The following is an 18,361-nucleotide window of genomic DNA, read 5'->3' as shown; positions in this document are numbered from 1 at the left end:
GGATGTTACAGCTGGAATGGGTTATGTGCAGAGGTCCAGGCAGAAGAAAAAATCGGTCTCCAGGGAGCAAATGACATATCGGAAGCAAAACTGACATGAGAAGAACATATGCTTCCACCCAGCTCTTGGAGTTTCTTAAAAGTAGCACACATCGGAATGGCTGTAGTTCTTATCTGTGGTTATTTTCCGATGTGTAATTATTCCCGTGCAGGGTAATAAATAAGTTGATTACACTGATTCAATGAAAGAACATCTCCCTCCTATTTAAGGAGATACGTGGTTGCCAGCTCTGTCTTCACTGATTCAAGTATCAAGAGCTAAGTCTCTTCAGCTGTGCCTCACTTTAGGCGTGCAAAAACCAACCCTGCAAACCACTGCTTTGTGCAGCTCCGTTGCCTTGGAGGTGTGGTGCCTGACGCAGGGTAGGCCTCAGTAGATCTCTGCTAACCAAACGGTTCTAGTTTCTACTTACACTGTTTCACTCTGGGGCACTAATGAGCTTAGTCACTGATGAGGCAAAAAAAATCAACAAGACAGGAACTGGGGTGTGGACATTTTCACTCCTTAGCAATTACTGAACACCGTCTTACTCATCTACCAGATGCCACAGTATTTATTGTGATCGTGCCCTCGCCTCGTTAAAAGCTTTTCCTGGCTCCCCAAAGCTTATTCTTTATTTATCCCTATTTCCCTCCCAGCCCAGTACAGACATGCACAGGCCCACCTCCACTCCGAAGCTTACCATTTTAGAACGCTGCCTTTACACAAACCTGTCTCTCTCTTCTCCAACTCTCGGATTTTTCTCTACCTTGCTATCTTCACACAGTCCCCTTTACAAAGTCAGCTCAAATGCCCTTTTCCAGGAGACCTTCAGGACCTTGATGTTGATTTTAAAATCCACGTGTTCAATCATTTGTCAAATATTTCGGAGCCTGTTATGTCCCTCCCTTCAGAGTTTTATATTCTAGTGGGGGAACAGGTGTGAGGACATGCTAGAAAGGAAGCGTGCAGGGGTCTGTACTAGGTAATAACAGGGAGCTAGAGCTCCAAGTTACCCAGAGGGCTCAGGAAGGGGTTTTCTGAGGAGGTGGCATTTGAAAACCATGAGTAACCAGCTCTGCCAAGAACCAGGTAGAATGCGTGCCAGGTCACACAGCAAGTACCAAGGCCCAGAGGGAGAGAAGAGCCTGGTGGGATCCAGAGATGGAGAGAAAAAGCTGGTGGGACTGTACCACAGGAAGAGGGGGAGACTGCACATGGTGAGGAGGGAGGGGGGTGGGCAACCAGATGGCCAGGTGGCCAACAGACCAGCCCTGGCAGGAAGACGGCAACATATGGTCTTGATATTTCACATATCTATATTTTAGCGAGTACGTACAAGAGTAGCTACAGAGATTTACAAGATTCTCCAGGTGAACTTGGGGTTCACTTGTAGGAAATCAGAAATATCATCAGAGATGAAGGCTGGAGTTGCCGATGAGACCCAAACCAATACAGGGATGAGGGGAGTAAGTCCAAGTACACAGTATAAACAGATCATTTTGGGGGTGTAATTTGGGGGACATTATCACTTCATCAAGTAGAAAAGTTTCTAAGGATCAACACTGAAATGCCCACTTCTGGGGAAAATAAAAACAGGGCATTTTAGAACTGGAAGTATTTACTATACTTCGTGGCTAACTGGAATCCCTTCTTGGCTAATATTCAAATACTTTTTCTCTTCTAGTAATTCAGTACATTTACTACCATATCTAGTTCCTTAGCGAGAATATCAATTTCCCATTTACTCACACTACTGCCTTCCTCCCCCTATTTCTTATCTCTCCATCTCTCTCAGTGGTTTTTTTTTTTATGGTTATATATTATACAGAAAAAGGCTCAAAATGGCCTAGCAACATGCATGAAGATCATATTTTTATAAATGTTATTTATTGTTCCTTTGGCAAGGATTTGGAATCTGCCGCCGAGAGAAACAGATTTTCATGTGTTCAATGTAGGGGCAGTAGAGAAAAACCTTCTACCCCCATTCATGTCCTTTCTGGCTCTCCTGTCACCAAAGCTGATTACAATATAGCAAATTCTGAGCTAGGCCCATACTAATGTTGCTACCTAGCAACCTGGGGTGCTTGTGACGTAATATAAAAAGGAAGGCAAAATATAATTAGAAAGTGTTCCAGGTGCCCAGTTATACAACGTTGAGAAGGGTATATTTGTTTTTGCTCAGCATTTACCTTAATTCTGATTTATAAAAATTCTGATTACTTGAAAATTCTATTCTTTGGAATTATTATTTGGAATCTCTTAGAAAGTTTAATTCCCAGTAGCTTTTTGTTTTGTGAAAAAATGTTCTCTTTGTGAAAATGACAAAACATCTCAACTTCTTTGGTTTTCGGACTAACACTGTACTGCAAAGTCGAGGACTTGGGTCCTTGTCTTGATTCTGTTATCAACTAGGTAAGTGATAAGACAGCGTGGCTCTAGCTTTTCTTAATCATCCTCACTGCCTGCCAGGGTACACTGATCAGCAGGATAATAAGGGAAATCGAACTCCAGTCACTGAAAGAGTAAATGCCCTTCCTGGATCCCTTTAATAGAAGGCATCCTAGCACACAATGTCGGCACACAGCGGGTGATCACTCAGGAGAGGTTTACTTGGAAAATTCCAGTTTTCACTTATCTTTACATCTTTCAGCCAGGGAGATAGGCAAGTGCTTGAGAGTCATTCGCCCTTCAATACTGAAAACAGAAGTCAACAGATTGTGAACAAAGAGAACTTCGGCCCTGAATTCTTGACAAAGCTTAGACTCAAGGTTGGCAGGTGACCGTTTTGACAATCGAATGGCAAAAAATAAATAAATAAATAAATAAATAAATAAATAAATAAATAAATAATATAAATAATAAAATATAGATGGCCACAGAGGCAAAGCCAAACAAACAAAGACAAAAGGAAGATAACAAAAGAAACCCCAAAGACCTTAAGAGGTCACAAAATGCTTTGGTTTAAGAATAAACACTGAAGGGGGCTAACTCCACAGTAAGGTGATCAAAAGTACAGGAGAGGTGGCCATTTTGGTGAAAATGATCTTATCGCCATTAACAAAATGGGTGGGAAAGACATCATCAAACAGAAGTCTCAGAATCTCTTGAGTAAGAAGTGCAGAGAGGGTGGGGGAAACGCTCCTTCATTTGTAACAAAAACCCGGAAGTTGGACAAAATCTTCTTTGATGATGAAATGCATAAGAAGAGTTTCCTGGGGTTAAAAGGCAGGAGCATCTCCTCAAGGGAAGATCAGAACCTCTAGGACAGGGTAAAATGTTAGATTTAACAAAAGTAGGCACAGGACAGACTGGAAGCAAATATCTGCAAATCACTTATCCAGCAGAGGTCTTATATCACAGGATATGTAAACAACTCTCAAACCTCATCAGTAAACAAAGAAATGACCCAATCAGAAAGCAGGCAAGCACAGGAACAGACATTTCATTAAAGAGGAGATAGATACCATTGCCAACACATTAGCTGCTGGGGAAATGAATTCAGACCACAACGAGCTATCACTACACACCTACTGCAACAAAAATAAAGACGGTGACCACACCAACCACCGGTGAGAATGTGATCACCCAGACACCAGTGGTGGGAATGTAAAACGGACCAGATGCTCTGGAAAACAGTTTGGCAATTTCTTACAAAACTAAACGTGCACTGATACCATCTGATCCGGGAATCATACTCTTGGGCATTTACTGTACAGAAGGGAAAACATAGCCACACAAAAACATACACACACACACACAATAACTTTTTCATAATAGCAAAAACTGAAAACAACTCAGCTGTCTTTCAATGGGGGAATGGTTAAAAAATTGGCGATATTCACACATACCATGAAAAATGAATCAATGATAAAGGGGAACAAGCTATTCATATGCACAACAACATGGATGGAGTTCAAAGCCATTATGCTTAGTGAAAAATGTCAAATCAAAAAAAATCCCGTACATATAAACATTGTTGAAATGACAAAACTACAGAAATGGAGGGGTGCCTGGGTGGCTCAGTCAGTTAAGCATCTGCCTTCAGCTCAGGTCATGATCTCAGGGTCCTGGGATCAAGCCCCATGTCGGGCTCGCCGCTCCACAGGAAGTCTGTTTCTCCCTCTCCCTCTGCTGCTCCCCCTACTTGTGCTCTCTCAAATAAATAAATAAATAAATAAATAAATAAATAAATAAATACATACATACATACATACATACATACAATCTTTAAGGAAAAAAAAAAAACTACAGAAATGGAGAAAAGATTAGTGGTTGCCAGTGAGCTGGAGATGGTAGAGGGTGCAAATATAAAAAGGAACCATGATGGAACAATTCTGTATCTTGATTGTGGTGGTGTCTATTCAAGTCTATATGTGGGATAAAACCGCATAGAACTGCGCACACACACGACTATGGGCTGAACAAATGGTGAAAGATCTGCAGTCTAGTTAACAGCACTGTACCACTGTCCATTTCCTGGTTTCGATATCATACTAGAGTCACAGGTGTCACCATGGAGGGAAGCTTGGTGAAGGGCACCCAGGGCTGTGACTACTATTTGTGCAACTTCCTGAGTGCCTGTAACCATTCAAAAACTTATTTAAAAGTTTTTGTTTTTAAAGGTATAGGCTAAAAAGAATATCTGATGTGCTCTCTCCATAAGAAAGAAGGCATAGATATAAGGAGGTAGAAAGGCCTAGGATTGAAGTAATAACCAGACTCTTGCGTGGAGTCTCTCAGGAAGCATCTGACTCTGGGAAAATCAGTCTTCTGAATCTCAGTTTTCCTCATTTGTGGAAATGGTAGGTCTATTCCACAGGCTTCTTAAAATTGGATGTGTTTAATTTGAGTGAAGAGCAGTATGTGCTTGGCATACAGGGGACGTTAGTTTCCTTGTTTCTTAAGTCGTACTACAGGATAGGGAAACAGACAGACAGAAGGGAGGTCACAGACCCAGAAGTCCAAATGCCAAATCTGAGGGGAACTCCAGCCTCAGTGACTACACGGAGGACCCCAAAGAGCACAGGACTTCTGGCTCTAGTCAAGCAGTAGCCTGAGGCTCTGCGGCTGTTTCCCTGCAGTAGGAAATCTTTTCTGCAAAATGTGTTCCCAAAATTTAAAAAATAACTTTAAACATAGTTTTACATTTACAGAAAAATGGTGAAGACAGTACAGAGTTCTCATATACCCATGTTCAGTTTCCACTATTAAGAACATCTCACACTAGTAATGGTACATTAGTCACAATTAACAAACCAATGTTGATACGTTATTATTAACTAAAGTCTACTCATTATTCATATTTCCTCAATTTTCCACTGATGTCCTTTTTCCATTCCAGGGTCCTACATTATATTTTGTCCTCTTGTTTCATTGGGATCTCCTTGGCTGTGACTGTTTCTCAGACCTTCCTTGTGTTTGATGACCTTGACAGTTTTAAGGAGTACTGGTCAGGTATTCTGTAGAATGTCTCTCAATCGGGATTTGTCTGATGATTCGCTCATAACTGGAGTGAAGTTACAGGGTTTTTTTCTCAAGTATTTTTAGTCCCAGACTTTAATCCCAAATTGAAGAGAGGTGACTGAAGTCAGACAATTTAAACTTCCAGGAACTAGCAAGTAGTTTTCTGGTCACTCTCCTGTTAAGAAACTGCTTGGGGATACCAAATATTTCCTAAGAACATTATTGACACCATTAAATAGATCAACCTAACCTGTGTCAATTACAACCAAACACAAAACAGTTCTAAGCCTGATGGTTATGATTAGACAGTCTTTAGACCTCTAACAACCTTCTTTTATCTCCCCTGTTAATTCCATTTCGTAGAAGGTTTTGCCAGTCCTTTATCAAGCTCTTATTAGCATTTGTTCCATTTTCTAGGCAGAGTCTGCAGAATCTTACAATGATATATATACCCAGGAACCACATTTTTCTGTTAAATAGTAACCAAAACAAGGGCAGCAATGTGTTTTGCCTGATAATCTCCAGAAATACAATGATGGAAGGCTAGATTCTCCCACAATAACAATGTGGCTAAGTAATGAGAGTTTCCACAAGAATCAGTAACACATGTTATAGACTGGCATATGCTCTCATGTTTATGTAAATAAACTGTTTTGATATAGGAAATTATTAGTTGATATTTATCATATTATATTCTAAAATATCACAGAAAGATTTTTCCCTGAAACACCTGATGCTCAGAGAAATACCATTGCTATAGCATTTTCTGTATGCTATTCAAAATGTCCCCATTAAAAGTATCAAGAATTTACGAATGTAAAATAATTCATTATATTGCATCACTATGCCCCTATATGTAGTGGGCAGTACTGGCTGCCCAGCATCCATTCCCATCTTTTCCCCTTCAAAGAGTACCCAGATTTTCCTTCAGATATCCATTCTTCTTCTTCTGTCTCTCTCCCCTATATTTTGGGGGAAGCTGACCATTTCCCCAGTTCAAGGGTGGGCCTCCACTGACTTAGCAAATTGGCATATTCCGTTCTCCTGACTTTAGAGTCTCTGGTTCAGCAAACAGGACCTTTCTGGTCTAATGAGGGTGACTCTAGAACACTTGCTTGGAACTGCTAGAGCCAGATGGCCACCAGGAAAGAAGTCAGCCCTGAGATCAAACATTTGATACCCAGCCCCCTCCCATTTGATTTAAGAAGGAAAAGGACAAGGTGACCACAGGCAGGGGCAGGGGGATGGAGAGAGAAGGACGGGGAGAGCAGGGAGGGTAGTGGGGAAAGGACAGGTGTATCAAAATCACCTAGAAGTTCTGCAAACCGCAGGTTCATCCCTGACCCCTCAATTGTTGAGTCACTGCCCTAAAGGACTGGCTGAGCCTCCTGCTACATATGCCAGCACATATACACTAGTATGCTGTTACCCGTATGTGCAAGTCACAGTCCCTCGAGGTACAGTCCCACCTCTCCTTCCTTTAAACCGTGAAAACCTAACAAAACGATAGTCCATGTTTCCTGTCTTGGTTTCTTCCCCTGTCACTCATTCCTGCAATGATTCTAATCTAATCGTGTCTTACATAATGCTCTCCCGGAATAGGGCTCACACCTGACTGCACAGTAAAATCATCTGAAGAGCTTTAAAGCTGATGTCTCAGTCCCAACCCCCAAAGGCTCTGATTTAATTATCCGAGGTGCAGTCAGGTCACCAGGAGTTTTAAAAACCGTGGGAGATTCTACCATACAAGCAAACGAGCAGGGTTGAGAACCACTGTCCTCCTGGGCCGTTGCTACAAGTGACTTCTGAATCACGGGAGTCGATGACTTTTTCTCAGCTGTTTCTACCTTAAGCTGAACTGGCAGAAAATAGTCACCGAAGAGGAGGCGTAATATTTTTCTCACTAAAAATCCCACAAAGTTGGAAAAAGAGAAGAATAAAATCCATGTGCAGAGAAGAGCTGCAGGAATATGTGAGTTAGGATAGCTAAAGTGTGAAAATTTTAAGGGAAACAATACTGTTTGAGAAAGTATGTTAGGAAAATACTAAAGGGAAAAGAGAGAAATCGCTGTATACAAAATTGTCCATAAATCCCTCTCTACGACAGAACAGTTTGAAATGGGTGTATATACTGTGTAAACCCACTTATTAAACGGATTCAGAAAAACTCTCTTAAGATGCTTTAGTGCCTTTGTGTGGGGAGGTGATGTGTGTGTTAAAAGAGAATCTGAGATAGCAGAACTTCCTTCTTTTCTGTGCATTTTCAGAGACAGATGATCATTAAAAAAAAACAAAGGTCAATTTGTACTTTGTGTTCACAAGTAACATAATACTTTGAAAGATCATACTTCAAAAGCAGAAAACAAATTAAGAGGGTGTCTTCGTGTAACTGAAATAACGCTAATATTCTCACAAATAGATAGCCAACACGTACTGAGCACACACCTGTGTGCCGGTATTAAACATGAGTGGCATTATGTTATTATTCCTCATGAACCCTCTGAGAGGAAAGAAGCTTCATTATGCCCATTTTAGAGATGGGGAAACTGAGGTCTAGAGGCAGGTCACTAGTCCAGTTGGCATGTGCCAGAAACAGTATTTGAAAGCAGCTCTGTCCAATTCCAGAGCCTGAGTTCTTAATTGTTATGCTCTTTTCTCCATTATTATGAATCTACCAAAATTAGTTTAAAAAAAATGTTTTTAAACCCTCCCACACACCAGACTATATTTTTAAAAAATCTTTATGCAGATTGACAGAGAACATTTTGGGCAATTACAGGATAACAAGAGCAGAAGGCAAAGGCAAGTTTAACTTAAAATGTAAAATCCAGAGCCAGTCACTCTGGGGATTTTCCATAAATGTTTACTGGTGATGATGGACAAATTATAATTTTATACTCTCCTTGATTCATGCTATTTCTGCAACTTTAAAGTCTTCCCATTGTGAATATATTTCCCAGTAGCTCTACTTTCCATTTCCACACAACCACAAGCCACTATGCCAAAGGCTTCTCTAACTCAAGGTGACTAAGCAGATCCCAGTTCCTAATGAGTTCATTTTGGTTTAGGACACACACACCACCAGCTGGCTTCCATGGACTTGAAAATGATAGCTTCATAGTAAATAAAGGAGAAATGATGGCAGTATTCTAAATAAGTGCTCACTTTTTTAGCTGCTAAAAAATGTACATATTATATGCTCTATATAGTCTATTCAGTGATGACACAAATTAGAGCATCTCTCCTATTCAGTGAATGCTCCGAGGAGGCAGGTACCATATCTACTTATCATTGCCTCTCTACTGCCCAGCATATGTGGTAGACTCCATGTAAATATCCGCTGAGCTCATTTAACATTTGATATTCACCAAAACACTACAATATACATATTAGATGAGAAAATACATTTGATTTCAGATCATAGTTTTCCTACCAGAAATCTCACATGTAATGTTTATATTTTTTGGGAGTACAGAGAAATGGAAAATCAGGAAAGGAACGTTTTATGTTTTGATTACTACTGAATATTATAGCTCTCAAGAGTATGAGACATTATTTTCCTGCTTCATATTAGTTGAAATACATTAAAGATGCTGATATGTCAGGGTAAAGAATTACTCTTCATTTAAGTGTCCCGTTTTAAAAATTTAGGCAAACTTGGGTTCTCTGAAAGTTTCTGAGGATTCAGTAAGTTAATGAAAAATATAAATATTTTTAGGTTTCAAAAGAACTAAGTATTGGATACAGCCCTTATCAAGCTCCCGCATTAGGACTAGAAGTTTTAACTGCAGCAATCACACAAGAACTAAAAAGGCATCCAAATTGGTAAGGAAGAAGTAAAACTGTCAGTATTTACAGATGACATGATAGAAAACTCTACAAACTCCACCAAAAAAGCTATTAGAATAAATGAATTCAGTAAAGTTGCAACATACAAAATTAATACACAGTAATCTGTTGCATTTTCTAGAAACTAATAACGAAGTAGCAGAAAGAGAAATTAAGAAAACCATTCCCTTTACAATTGTACCAAAAAGAATAAAGTTTCTGGGAATAACCAAGGAGGTGAAATACCTATACTCTGGAAACTGTAAGACACTGATAATAGAAAGTGGAGATAACACAAATATATGGAAAGACATACCACGCTCATGGATTGGGAGAATTAACATCGTTAAAATGTCCATACTACTCAAACCAATCTGCAGATTCAACACAACCCTTGTTAAAATACCAACAGCATTTTTCACAGAACTAGAACAAATAATCCTAAAATTTGTATGAAACCGCAAAAGACCTCAAAAAGCCAAAGCAATCCACAAAGCTACAATAATCAAAACAGTATGGTACTGGCAAAAAAAAAAACAAAAAAACAAACAGAACAAAACAAAACACAAATACCAGACACATAGGTCAATGGAACAGGATAGAGAGCCCAGAAATAAACTTACACTTATATGGTGAATTAATCTATGACAAAGGAGGCAAGAATATACAATGGGGAAAAGACAGTCTTTTCAATGAATGGTGCAAGGAAACCTGGACAGCTACATACAAAAGAATGAAACTGGACTACTTCCTTAGAGCATACATAAAATAATCTCAAAATGGATTAAAGACCTAAATGTGAAACCTGAAACCATAAAACTCCTACAAGAAAACATAGGTCTAATCCTAGACATCAGCCTTAGCGACATATTTATAGATATGTCTCCTCAGGCAAAGGAGGCAGAAGCAAAAATACAAAGCTTTTACACAGTGAAGGAAACCATCGACAAAACGAAAAAACAACGTACTGAATGGGAGAAGGTATCTGATAAGGGGTTAATATCCAAATATATAAAGAGCTAATACAACTCTATCCAAAAACCAAACAATCTGATTAAAAAAGGGACAGAGGACCCAAATAGACATTTTTCCAAAGAAGCCATAGAGATGGCCAACAGACACATGAAAAAATGCTCAACATCACCAATCATCAGGGAAATGCAAATCAAAATCACAGTAAGGTATCACTCACACCTGTCAGAATGACTAAAATAAAAAAGCACAAGAAACAACAAATATTGTCGAGGATGTGGAGAAAAAGGAACCCTTGTGCACTGTTGGTGGGAATGCAAATTGGTGCAGCCGATGTGTAAAACAGTATGGAAGTTCCTCAAAAAATTAAAAATAGAAATACCATATGATGTAGTAATTCCACTAGTGGGTATTTATCCAAAAAATAAATAAATAAAAACACTAATTCAAAAAGATTATATGTACCCCTATGTTTACCACAGCATTATTTACAATAGTCAAGCTATGGAAGCAACCCAAGTGTCCATAGAGAGATGAATGGGTGAAGAAGACATGGGATATACAGACCATGGAATATGAACCATAAAAATGAATAAGATCTTGCCATCTGTGACAACATGGAAGGACCTAGAGGGTATTATGCTAAGTGAGATAACTCAGATACAGAGAAAGACAAATACTATATGATTTCACTTATATGTCAAATCTAAAAATCAAAACAAATGAATAAACAAACAAACAAAAAACCACCAGACTCTTAAATACAGAGAACAAACTTGGTGTTTGCCAGAAGGAGGTGGGTGGGGGGTATGGGTGAAATAGCCGATGGGCATTAACAGGTACACAGTTGCCATTATAAAATAAATGAATCATGGAGATGCAAAGTACAGCACAGTACTTTGTACTGGGAAAACAGTCACTAACATTTTAATCATAGTGTATGGTGACAGATGGTGACCACACTTATCATGATGAAAAGGAAAAAAAAATTACCATGGCCATTCCACAGATGTCCCGCTCAGGTAATCCTCCCTGACAAAGGATACGACTACAGAAACAGGGTTTTCCAGGAAAGGTTATTCAGCAGAATTGGGGGATGGAAAACGGGTGCCTCTCCTCATCCACTGCCGACCTCCCCCACCTGCTGCAGAGTGAGGGTGCTGCTCTGCGTCTCTGAACCCGGGAGCCTTCTCCACCCACTCTCAGCAGCTGCTCTCCAGAGTGACAGCAGGTGCACGTGAAGGGAGAGCCGTCAGCTTCAGACAGACTCTATGGTCTCATTCTTTTTCTGTTAAAATGTCACCACTTTTATAACATGAGCTTGCTTAGATCATAATGGAATCTATCCTGGGGTATATACTGTCACTGGGTATATTTACCAGATTTTTATTAATTTTATACTTTTGGAAGGGGCGTATCACAGGCATAGTGTGGAAATACTTCATTTTTGTGTGATTATCAAAGGTTTAATTTATTCAGTGGCCAAAACTCTCTCTGAGAAGGCTTTTCATTTCAAAAATATGGTCATTGCTGCACATATATACATGTTACAAGACAATATTTGTTTCCATATATTATAAAGCAAGAGGCTGGAAGAAAATAACGTAAGGATGTATTTGTTACAATTCATGGTATGATACTGTAATTAATGAAGCAAAATCACTCTATCACATATGGTAGAAAGAAAGGACTTACTCTTATTAATAATGCTTTTATGAAAGCTGAATTCATGCTTTCTCTATTAAAAAAACCACATGTTCACTTTGGTAGGAGTCAGATTTCATTTTGCTCATATTTAGTACATTTTAAACTTAGCAGTATATACATTTAGCAACATTTGCACAATGTTTCCTATTTCATTAAATATTTATAAGCAAATATAACATGTGGCTGATAATCCAACTCCAAAAAAGAACTGATCCTACAACTCTATTAATATTTTAAAGGAGCTACGTGGAAGGTCACGTTGATTGAAGACTAGAATTATATAGCTTAATCATAGCAAAAACCAGTTTCTTTTAAATGATCATTTTCCATATTATCTCAGCAGATTTACAAACATAAAGAAAAATGCCAACTATTGTCCTAAACAAAATTAAGCATTATAAATTATCTTGTGGGAAACCGACAATTCCTATACCTAAATAAACACACTTCCATGTCTGGAGATAGTATACACATGGCTTCACTTATGCAATGCAATCAGACATCTTCAAGATTCCTCACACATCTAGAGGCATCTCCTAAGCCATAAATAAGGGAAAAGCTGGCTTGAATCAAGACATTTGTTCCGTATTATGATGGCAGAGAAGTGATGAGTAATTCAAGAGAGATCATGATGATACATGGGGACATGGATACATGACGATACTATTGAATGTTTTCTGTATGCTGTAGGCCATTCTAAAAGCCTAACATCATTAACTCATGCAAACCTCACAACAGTGCAGTGAGATGGGTACCACTGATGGAAAAACTGAAGACAGATAAGAGATTTGTGCAAGACCACACTCTTGGTAAGGTGTCAGCTGGTATGTTGATTCCTACTGGTTTTCTTTAAAAGCAAGGTCTGAGAAAGAAAAGAAAAACACAAGCTGTGACACAGAATTCTTTTCCACATCAAAAATTCCACAAGCATAACTCTTCCCATAAGGACAGGGCAAAAGCAAAAGACTTCTCTAGTTAGCATGGTCCTACTATCATCTGCCTTTGGATGCCCCAGGGAGACCATTATCACACACACACACACACACACACACACACACACACACACACGTTATAATGTACACACAGATCCTGTGACAGCAATGATCATAGTACATGTCTGTGTATTAGACTGTTAGCTTTCTGAGGGCAAGGGCCTAAGCTTTTTATCTGATTACCCTCATGTCTTGCACATTTGAGTGACTACATGATTACATTTCTTGTCTGGTGTCAGAAGGCCCAGCCTGCTCTCAATAGGGAAAAACTTCAGTGGGGAGAAGTATGGGGTAATAGGGTTTGGGACTATTGCCTAAACACCCAGCACTGTTGGGATTTTCCTGCCACTTCTGGGGAGCACAGTACGTGTCCGGGTGCGAGGAGCTGAGGACAAGTCACAGGAAGAACAGAACACTGGCATATTGAGGACTCAGGGGAGAAAGCATCTCAAAGCAAGCCCTAGAGCTGCTGGAGGGAATTAGAGGGAGAGACAGCCAGAATCTTAGTCTGTTCAACAGAAGGGAAACAGGCTGAGAAGCCCTGGTCTATGCACTGGGTTCATGCTTTTAAAATGACTATATCCTGGGCCCACTGTGAAGAAGAGAGATGGTGGTCTCCCTCAGGTCCCCAGACCAGTGTAACCCACTGACAAAAAGGGGAAGCGGACTGTGGTAATTGCCCTGAAAAATGCCCTGTCCTAATTTCCAGACACCGGGAACACATGACCTTACACAGCAAAAAACACTTTACACTGATTAGGATGAAGGATGGTGAGATGAGAACAGTACCCTGGATTTTTCAGGGAGGGCTAGTCTATTTACCTGAATCCTGAAAATTGGAGAACTTTCCCAGCTGCGGTCAGAGAGAATGCGTTAAGACTACAGGAGGAGACAGAAAGAAGCACCATGGCTGGCTTTGAAGATGGAGCGAGTGCCATGAGCCAAGGAAGAAACCAGCCTCTGGAGGCTGGAAAAGGCCAGGATGATCCCCTAGAGACCCCTCCAGAAAGGAACACAGCCCTGCCAACATCTTGATTTCAGCCCAGTGAGACATGTGTCAAATCCAGATCTACAGAGCTATGAAATCATAAATTTATGTTGTTTTAAGCCACTGAGTTTGTTGTGGCAGCAATAGAAAACTAATACAGGGGTCTTCAAATTCACAGTCAAGTCTGCCCCCCCCCGGGGGGGGGACAGCAGTAACTGCAGAGGCCCCACGTCTGTGTTAGAAGCCCAGGCAGAGAGGAAGGCCACATCTGACCCCGACTGCTCAATGAAGCCTGAGAGGAATTGGAAGGAAAACTTTCTAAAGAATGAGAGCAAGCCCAGAGAGAGTACCTAATGTAAAAGGCTGATAGCATAAATCTTTTTCATCCTCGGAGAAATGCTGCTCTGATTCTAAACCCCACCCCGAGATCCCCTCCTGGGAAGTCTGATTGGAGCCAACTCAGAACGTCTCAAAACAAACAGAGTGAGAACCACACTGTTCAGTGCTCCTAAATGGTTTCTGCCCTCCATCGCGATCCAAGGTCAGGGCAGTCTGGGGAAGACGACGAGGCGGTCCACAGAGCATTCTCTAACAAAACCCATGCCAGGCTGCAGGCAGACAATAGCCAGCCACTGAGAGATCAAAACAAGTAAGCCCACTTTCCTCGCATTTTTGCCAGTACTTCTAGGCAAAGAAAGCAAAAATCACAAGACAAATGTTAGCGGTACAAAGCATTTTAAGAACTCTTTGTGGGAAGTATCTTGATTTCACAATTTTCTCCATTAATTAAGAGTGAAGTTACACTGAATGAAGAATGGGCATCACAAACACACTTGTTTATGTTGTTACCCATCATATGATCATATAATAGGAACCTAGCAGTTGCTGGGAAGTTCTGATGGAAAGAAGCATGTTTTTATCCTTGTAAAGAATTAGAATAACGACCATGTAATATGGAAAAACCATGGATGCAAAATGAAAAAAAAAAAAAAAAAGCCAGTTTGTGTTTGAGTTGCACTGAATATTATGCCATATAATGAATGATACAGAACTAGAATTATTCTCATATACAAATTAAATCATTATGATTCAAGGGAAATCTAAGGTAATCAAGTATAACTTAAGTTCTTAAGATGATTGGACAGTCAATTAAAAAATAGTTCACTGAGGTTTACAAATGTTTTAACATCTGTTTTCGGATTTAACTGTCAAACTAAATTATCCAAAATTCAAGACTGTATTACCTAACGAAGTCTACCAGTTGTTTTTACTGTTTCAGAATCTTGAAATTACAGAATATGAATGAAACCTTAGAAGTCACTCCAGTCCAACAACCTGCCTGATGGGAATGATATCTCTAACAGATATTTTTACTTTTTAAAAGGCTCCGATTGATAAAGCATTTTTTCCTTATAGAATCTTCTACAGACCAGTTTATGCCCCAACTTATGTGGCAAACAAAAAAGAAAAAGAATGAAGTAGACATTTATTCTGTGCCTACTATGGGTCAGGTATTGTGGTAGGTGCTTTACATAGTTTCAGAGAATTTACTCTTCACGTCATCCCAGTGAAATAGTATGAGCTACATTTTATAGCTGAAATAAACAATAGGTTAAAATACAGGATACGACTACTTCCTCTCTAAAATAACTAAAATTCAATGTTATACAACAGGTAAATATCTCAAGGAAAAATATCTTAATAAAATGGAAGTGGCTATAGAAAGTGTGTAAGTAGGTAAATGCATTCTTGGTATTCAAATTTGCCACCAATAATCTATATTTTTAATAGTAAACCAGAAATACCAATAGGTTTATAATAAGGAAATATTTTAACAGAAAAATATTAAAATATTAGCTAACAAAGGTCAATTTGGACACTTAGATCATGTTCCATATTAAAACACAATATGCCTGAAAGTGGACACAAATAATTTATAAATTTTCTAAAATGTCTATATACTTTGTACTTTTGTTACCCTTTCTGTGTGACACTGATATTTTTCACTAGAAGGTATTTCTGTAGACACTAATGGACACATCTGGAGACTTTTTAAGTTTTAATTTACTCTACAGAAATTGTGAAAGAGACGCATACTCTTTCATGGGGGATGCGTCTGAAAAAAAGGGACAGAAAATCATTAGCACTGGGAAGCACAGAACACTGACAGAGAGGGAACAGAGACATTTAATACTGGATATGGTCCAATTTCAGATTAGGGAAAAAATAATACCAACCATGTACTGCTTTCCTCTTACGCATCTGGCAATGTACTAGGCACTCTGCATACAGGATGGCGACCCGTCACTGCACGCTGGATTGCTCGGCTCCGCTTCTCAGATAAGGAAATTAAGATTTATAAAGGAAAACAACTTTCCCAAGAAAACCTAACTATTGTGTAACAGGTTCTAAGCCCAGTCTATTTAATTAAAGCCTTTTTCTCCTCTTGGAAAAGAAACGCTGGTGGTGAAGAGCAGTTGAAGGACTGAGGAGCAAATCTCAGAACAAGCTGCTAGTTATGTAACTGCAATGACAGGAGAGGCTTGAGAACCCAAGTGCTGCTTACGGGTGGGGAAGAAATTTCATGAACAGGTTTCAGATGGGCTGGCGCTTGGCCTAATGAGCAAGGTTTCTGACCTGACCTTCACCTCCTCAGTCTCACAGTGCACACCAATCAGAAATGGGCTGTGGGGGCACCTGGGTGGCATAGCGGTTAAGCGTCTGCCTTTGGCTCAGGGCGTGATCCCAGCGTTATGGGATCGAGCCCCGCATCGGGCTCCTCCGCTGGAAGCCTGCTTCTTCCTTTCCCACTCCCCCTGCTTGTGTTCCCTCTCTTGCTGGCTGTCTCTACCTCTGTCGAATAAATAAATAAATAAATTCTTGAAAGAGGAAAGGAAAGGAAAGGAAAGGAAAGGAAAGGAAAGGAAAGAAAGAAAGAAAGAAAGAAAGAAAGAAAGAAAGAAAGAAAGAAAGAAAGAAATGGGCTGTGGTTTCCTCGTACCGGCCACTTGCTCTTGATTAGCAGGTGGGCTTGGAGCCAGTCTCCAGGAGAATCTCCGGGAGGAAGCTGGGGTCAGGATAAAGGCAAAGGGAGTGCTCACACCCGGTATCAACCCACAGCTGTCTGACTCTACGGGAAAATGCAAAGCTATACTTCCATGTGAGAGCATGCGGTGTCATCGCCGGATTTGTTTCCATAAGGTTCTGTATCATTTTCCCTTAAGGAAACTAAATTCTTCATCTGTGTCTGATGGTGTCTTTCTATCAACACACATCCCGGTGCCACGAAGGTTACTAAATACCTCCTTCCTGTGAATGGGATTCCAGTCATATCAGCCCCGGCTTATCTGCTTGTGTGCCCAGGACACCTTCACTCATTCTTCAAATCTCAGAGAAAACGCTACATTCTTCAGGACTCTTGTGGACTGATGTCCTTAAGTTCATTCAGGCTCCTTTTCTCTACGTTTAGATTGTACTGTGTAAGTACTGCCATTGTACTCACGTCTCAGTAATCACGACGTTCATTCACCAATGTCTCTCTCCACTAAACCCCTATCTCTGGTCTGATAGTTCCTCTTTAAACCCAGCCTCCAGGAGGTACTCAGTATTCATTTGTTAAGTAAACCTGCTATTCTTTTTGTTGTCTTTATCATTTCAGAAACATACCCTTTGAATGCCAGCGTGTGAACACTGAATTAAACCCAATGCAAGGTGTTGTCAAAAGATGGCACATTGATTAAAGCATTTTGAGAAAAAGAATAACAATGTAAAGAAATAAAAACAGTAACAGCTACTACTTCCTGAGTACTGGGTACCCGATAATGTACAACAGTTTCACATGTGGGCATCCATTTAATCTTCACAATAACACTTGCAAAAAGAATCTTCCCTCATTTTCCAGAGGAGGATGTTGAAGCAGTGGGGGCTCAGCCGACCATCGGCTCATAGAGCAAATTAAGGGGTGGGGCTGCTCTGTGAACCCAGGCAGTCCAGCCCTGCACTCATAGTTCTGAAATACTGTCCGCCAAAACCTATAGATTCCTTTCCATTTAATCCTTGAAGGCAGTTCTGTAAGACAGAAGAATCATGTTAGGAGCATACGTCAAGTTGCATCGACTTGATCCGGTTCCCTCACTCCGCAGGTGAGTGACAGGGCAGATGCCGTGAATCTGATGAGGAACCGCCTCGTGAGGCACATCCCGATGCCAACATTACCCACACGCGCACTGCTCCCTCTGCGAAGCCTGAAGCAGAAATTACCCCTCATCTCGTTCTTCCTGTTTGGAGTACGTAGGGCTCTTACTCTCTGTAACATTTTAGCACCGACTAATGATGCTTTCAAGGAAAAAGCCTGTTTGGATTTTGTTTG

At 40.1% G+C, this 18,361-nt stretch overlaps 1 protein-coding gene across 14 annotated transcripts in view; it reads right to left on the bottom strand.

The window, feature by feature from the left end:
• Positions 1-18,361, bottom strand: part of BCKDHB (branched chain keto acid dehydrogenase E1 subunit beta) — a 580,561-nt gene that overhangs the window by 383,747 nt on the left and 178,453 nt on the right. The gene's annotated exons all lie outside the window — the stretch shown is intronic.

This window comes from Ursus arctos, unplaced genomic scaffold, assembly GCF_023065955.2.
Source record: "Ursus arctos isolate Adak ecotype North America unplaced genomic scaffold, UrsArc2.0 scaffold_29, whole genome shotgun sequence".
Classification (NCBI taxonomy): Eukaryota; Metazoa; Chordata; class Mammalia; order Carnivora; family Ursidae; genus Ursus; species Ursus arctos.
The sequence above is the reverse complement of the archived record's forward strand: the minus strand, read 5'-3'. Positions and strand labels throughout refer to the sequence as shown.